Source organism: Octopus bimaculoides, chromosome 7 (genome assembly GCF_046866305.1).
Source record: "Octopus bimaculoides isolate indiv1 chromosome 7, ASM4686630v1, whole genome shotgun sequence".
NCBI lineage: Eukaryota > Metazoa > Mollusca > Cephalopoda > Octopoda > Octopodidae > Octopus > Octopus bimaculoides.
The window spans coordinates 55,556,172-55,562,810 of NC_142934.1; the positions used below are offsets into that span (position 1 = coordinate 55,556,172).

At 40.3% G+C, this 6,639-nt stretch overlaps 1 pseudogene; it reads right to left on the reverse strand.

Moving 5' to 3' along the window:
• Positions 1-3,968: 3,968 nt before the first annotated feature.
• On the reverse strand, positions 3,969-4,087 carry LOC128248433 (5S ribosomal RNA; annotated as a pseudogene).
• Between the last annotated feature and the right edge of the window lie 2,552 nt (positions 4,088-6,639).

The following is a 6,639-nucleotide window of genomic DNA, read 5'->3' on the forward strand; positions in this document are numbered from 1 at the left end:
AGCAAAAGAGACCGATGGAATAAGTACTAGGCCTAAAAAAAGAAATAAGTCCTGGGGTCAATTAGTCAGTGCTCCAGCATGACCATAGTCAAATGACTGAAACAAGTAAAAGAATAAAAGAATACACACACACACACACACACACACACACATATATATCATCATCATCATCATCATCGTTTAACGTCCGCTTTCCATGCTAGCATGGGTTGGACGATTTGACTGAGGACTGGTGAAACCGGATGGCAACACCAGGCTCCAGTCTGATTTGGCAGAGTTTCTACAGCTGGATGCCCTTCCTAACGCCAACCACTCAGAGAGTGTAGTGGGTGCTTTTACGTGTCACCCGCACGAAAACGGCCACGCTCGAAATGGTGTCTTTTATGTGCCACCCGCACAAGCCAGTCCAGGGGCACTGGCAACGATCTCGCTCGAAAATCCTACAGGAGCCAGTCAGGCGGTACTGGCAACGGCCACGCTCAAAATGGTGCATCTCATGTGCCACCCGCACAAGAACCAGTCCAGGGGCACTGGCAACGATCTTACTTGGCTTGCCGGGTCTTCTCACGCACAGCCCATTTCCAAAGGTCTCGGTCCGTAGTCATCGCCTCGGTGAGGCCCAATGTACGAAGGTCTTGCCTCACCACCTCAGCCCAGGTCTTCCTGGGCCTACCTCTTCCACGGGTTCCCTCAATTGTTAGGGTGTGGCACTTTTTCACGCAGCTATCCTCCTCCATTCTCACCACATGTCCATACCAGCGCAATCGTCTCTCTTGCACGCCACAACTGATGCTTCTAATGTTCAGCTTTTCTCTCAAGATACTTACACTCTGACGGGTATTCACATTGACATTACACATCCAACGGAGCATACTGGCTTCATTCCTTGCGAGCTTACGTATGTCCTCTGCAGTTACAGCCCATGTTTCACTGCCATGTAGCATGGTTGTTCGTACACATGCGTCATACAGTCTGCCTTTTACTCTGAGTGAGAGTCCCTTTGTCGCCAGCAGGGGTAAGAGCTCTCTAAACTTTGCCCAGGCTATTCTTATTCTAGCAGCTACACTTTCAGCGCACCCACCCCCACTACTAACTTGGTCGCCCAGATAGCGGAAGCTATCGACTACCTCTAGTTTTTCACCCTGGAATGAGATAGAAGTTGTTTCCTGTTTGTTTGCAGTCTTTATTGCACCTGAACATATATATATACATAAAATCTTTTCTTTCCATTCCCATGTACCAAATCCACTCAGAAAGCTTTGGTTTCCTGTGGGGTTAAAGTAGAAGACACTAGCCAAAGATGCCACACAGTGGAACCGAACCTGAAACCATGCAGTTGGGAAACAAACTTTTTAACTACACAACCTTTACCTACACCATATGAATCCTATTACTATCTGAACTTTCTGATGCTTAGGGAATAAAGGATTTATAGACATTTACCAGGGGTCATATTAATATAACCTGAGATTAATCATCATTGATTATGCTTTCATACTCATGCTGCATAACTTTTCTTCTTTGTTTATAACAATATACTTTTACAAAGACAGAAAAACTACAATCTCAAGATTTCATGTTATGCTATTATCTTTCTGGAAACAATATAATTGAGATTTAATGTTCGTTTGGACATTAAACAAGCCCTTGCATGATAAAATTGCTCTTTCCGCTCATCTCTTTCACCATTCTTCAGGCTAAGATATTTACCATTTTGTCTGCTGGGACTATAAAACATTTGCATGACTCACTGTAATATATTTCTTAATAAATTTATAGAAATTGCAGTAAAATATACTTGATATGGAAATATATTTCCTTGAAAATAAAAGTGTATAAGTTTGCCTTACAAAAAAAAGCAAAACAAATTAAGCAACAAAGAAAAAGACTGACTCCTTGCCACCAACAGAAATACCATCTATTCATTATGTTCAGATGACTATAGGTGTTGTTGGTGTTGGTGGTGGTGGTAACAGTGGCGGCGGCGGAGGCAGTGGTGGTGGTGATGGTGGTGGTGGTGGTGGTGGTGTTTAGGTCCAAGTCAATCCTGGTTGAGTAGACTTAGATGATCAAAAACATTCCAGTTGTGACCACCCAATCTGTTTTTTTTTTTTCCTAGGCATTCTATCCATAGGCATAGAGAGTCCAAAGTGTCTTTTGTTCAAATAGAAATGTAGTTTTGAAGGACATTTGGATGCAATCTTTAGCAAATTGAATGCTCACGTAGAAACTCTTACTAATCCTAGTTGCTGCTGTTGTTTAGCCCCTGGTCAGCCCTGATCCAACAGACCTATGATTAGAGGGATACCAGCCACGACTATCTCCTGCAGTATCTAATGTGCCATGACCAACAGAGTGTTGTGTCATTTGAGGAAGAAGATTTGGTTGCTATTTCTTGCATATTGAATGACCACATAGAAGCTCCTCCATTGGCTCACCACAAGCTGCAATGTTATTAATAGCCATATTGATTTAACAGCTATGTCAGAAGAAGCTCGGATTATATCTCTATTATTATTAGCTGATGGCAATAAAGAAACAGCCATTCATATGATATGCTGGATATCCCATTGGCCTGCAGTGATTGGTTGACCTATGTGCAATGTCAGCAAACCAGTATTACAATTAGCATATGTTTAGTTCAAAGTTTAAATGTAATCACTGACATTGCCTTTGTATGTGTGTATTTGTGAATGTTAAAGCAGTATTTGCTTGTCTATGATTTTGTAATTCCATGAGTACATATTTGTATGTGCATGTTTGTGTGCGTGCGTGTGTATGTGTGTATGTGTGTGTGTGTGTGCATTTGTGTGTACTTACACACATTCATGTTATAGATTACAATCTCTTCTTTCCTATGCTGTTTTTCACTCTCCATACATGCATACACACACATACACACACATGCATGCATGCACACACACACGCATATATGTAATTTTAAGAGTGAGTCTCAAAGTGGATACTTTATAGATAATGGATTCAAATTTCGATAAGGGGCCAGAAATTTTCGAGAGGAGGAGCAAGGCAATTACATCGACCCCAGTAGTTGGCTGATGCTTTTTTTATCAACCCCGATAGAATGAAAGGCAAAGTTGGCTTCAGCAGAATTTGAGCTCAAAACACAAAGTGGGGCCAAAATTGCGCATAGTATTTTGTACAGCATGGTAACAGTTCTGTCAGGTTTCCACCTTGAATACTGCTATGAATGATAGCAAGTAATATAATATATTCTGTAAAGAAGATTCAGTTTCATATCTACAGCTAGCCTTTGCCTATTTTTTGTATTTTTTTCCTGTCCAATAGTTTTTTTATTAATCCAATATATTACATGCTATTATTTATAGCTGTATCCATTACAAGACTCTTCAGATCTTGAAGCTTCTACTTTTGCATTTTAAGTGTGTGTGTGTGTGTGTGTGTGTGTGTGTGTGTGTGTGTGTGTGTGTGTGTGTGTGTGTGTGTGTGTGCGTGTGTGTGTACGCATGTGTGTGTGTCAGAGAGAGAGTGTGTGAGTTGATATAGATATACATATTCTTTTATTCTTTTACCTGTTTCAGTCATTTGACTCGGCCATGCTGGAGCACCGCCTTTGGTCGAGCAGATCAACCCCAGGACTTATTTTTTGTAAGCCTAGTTCTTATTCTATCGGTGTCTTTTTGCTGAACTGCTATGTTACGGGGATGTTAACACACCGGCATCGGTTGTCAAGCGATGCTGGGAGACAAACACAGACACACAAACATATACACACACACACACATATATATATAAATTTATATATGTATATACGACTGGCTCCTTTCAGTTTCCATCTACCAAATCCACTTGCAAGGCTTTGGTTGGCCCAAGGCTATAGTAGAAGATACTTGCTCAAGGTGCCACTCAATGGGACTGAACCCGGAATCATGTGGTTGGTAAGCAAGCAACTTACCACACAGCCACTCTTGCACCTAAAAAATGTGAGATGCTTACAGCACCTTGGTTTCCCAAATAGTCACCCATCTAAGTACTCACTAGGCTCGATGTTGCTTAACTTCGGTGATTGGATGAGAACTGGTGCTTTCAACGTGATATGGCCATATAAATATATTATAAACATACAGATACATATATCTATAGAGACACACATACATATATAGATATATCTTTTACCTTCTTGTTTCAGTCATTAGACTGTGGTCATGCTGTGGCACCACCTTGAAGAATTTCTAGTCAAATGAACCAATCTCAGAACATATTTTGTTAAGCCTTGTACTTATTCTATCAGTCTCTTTTGCTGAGTTACAGAGACAGAAACTTCAAGATCTAAAGAGTTTTGTAGCATTGGTTCACAAACTGTTGTAAGTGACAAACAACACACGCACACATACACACACACACATATATATATATATATATATACAAGGGTTGGACAAAATAATGGAAACATATTAAAATTTCAAACAAATTTATTTTAATATGGTGTAGGACAGTCTTTGGAGGTAATTACAGTTTGAATTCTATGGGGTGTGGATTTGTACAAAGTTCGAATTGTTTCCAAAGGAATTTTTGTCCATTCTTCAGCTAAAACAGTCTCCAGTTCTTGTAGTGATGATGGTGGAGTATATCGGCTCCTTACTTGTTTTTCTAAATGCATCATGAATGTTCCATAATATTGAGATCTGGGGACTGTGGTGGCCAGATAAGATGTTCAACTTCATTAGAATGTTCAAAATTATGATGCTAGGTGTTTCCATTATTTTGTTCAGCCCCTGTACATCTTCCACATCTGAACACTACCTTCTCTGATAACTTTCTCATTAATCTGTCGTACCTCTTGTGCAGGATATTTACTTTATAATAAAGAGTACAAGTAAGTATAAAGTGTAAATAAAGCAGTGAACAGTTATGATAGATAAGTAGTGTCTCTTACAGCTGTTTCTGGAATACCTAAGCAAGTGGATCATGTGTAACGAATTCCTGTAATCCAAGTATCCCATCATTGGAGAGATTGAGGTACAGCAATTTAGAAAGAACAATCCTTTATTAAGGTAAAACGCCTAATACACTTAGTAAATTGTTGATAATTGACTTGAGCAGTGACAATGTAATGCTTGAGATGGTTCTTTAGTCTTGCTGATGGCAGAGCAACCTCTGTAGTGCTGGTACCATGATAAAATGTGCCCAGCACATTCTGTAAAGTGGTTTGTGGTTGGTGATTGGAAGGGCATCTAGTCATAGAAATCATGGCAAAAATGAGACAATGATGCAAGATGTGATCCTCTGATAAGTTGACTGTCTTTGAATCCTGTCAAACCACTCCACTCATGCCAGTATAGAAAACAGACATAAAATAGATGATCATGATGATATGTATGCATGTGTGTGTATATATATATATATATATATATATATATATATATATATATACTTTCTTTGTTAATATGTAGCAGAAGCAACTGAGTTGCTCAAGGTTCGAACCTTGAGTCACTCTGTTGCTTCTCTGCTAAATTTTTTATAAAAATATTCATATATTCATATTTTGAGTTCTGTTTTTCTTGTTTGCAACAACATATCTATATGTATATCATCTTCATCATTATCATCACCATTTAGCGTCCATTGTCCATGCTGGCATGGGTTGGGTGGTTTGACCAGGGCTGGAAAGCTGGTGAGCTACACCAGACTCCAGTCTGATTTGGCATGGTTTCTAATGCCAACCACTCCGAGAGTGTAATGGGTACTTTTACATGCCACCGGCATGGGTGCCATTTGCATGATGCCAGTATAGAGAGAGAGAGAGAAAGAGAGAGAGAGAGATGTGCATGTGAGTGTGTGTGTATATGTTGTTGTTGGCACTCTGTCGCTTACGACGTCAAGGGTTCCAGTTGATCCGATCAATGGAACAGCCTGCTCATGAAATTAACGTGCAAGTGGCTGAGCACTCCACAGACACGTGTACCCTTAACGTAGTTCTCGGGGATATTCAGCGTGACACAGTGTGACAAGGCTGACCCTTTGAACTACAGGCACAACAGAAACAGGAAGTAAGAGTGAGAGAAAGTTGTGGTAGAAGAGTACAGCAGGGTTCGCCACCATCCCCTGCTGGAGCCTCATGGAGCTTTAGGTGTTTTCGATCAATAAACACTCACAACGCCTGGTCTGGGAATCGAAACCGCAATCCTATGATCGCGAGTCCGCTGCCCTAACCACTGGGCCATTGTGCCTCCACGTGTGTATATATATATATATTATATATAAATATATATAAATATATATAAATATGTATGTATGTATGTATATGTATGTATGTATGTATGCATGTACGTATGTTCCTCCACCCTTTCACACATCTTATTTTTCATCCCACAAGGTGTCCAACAACAAACACCTCACCAAGCAAGCCTGGTGGGGTTGCCAGTTTAGTTGCTGACGACCTGACCATGCGACAGGTTGTACAGGATTACATGTTACCAGTAGCACTCAGGTTGCTCTTGAGCTTGCAGAGGGGTAAAGCTATCAGCATAAACCTAAAAAAAGGTTTAAGGACAGCGTAAGAACTACTATGAAGTCACTTAGAATGAATCCAGAGGACATAGAAACCCTTGCTTCGGATGGCGAACAAAAGTGTAGAGTAGAGTGAAAGTATTTGAAGAG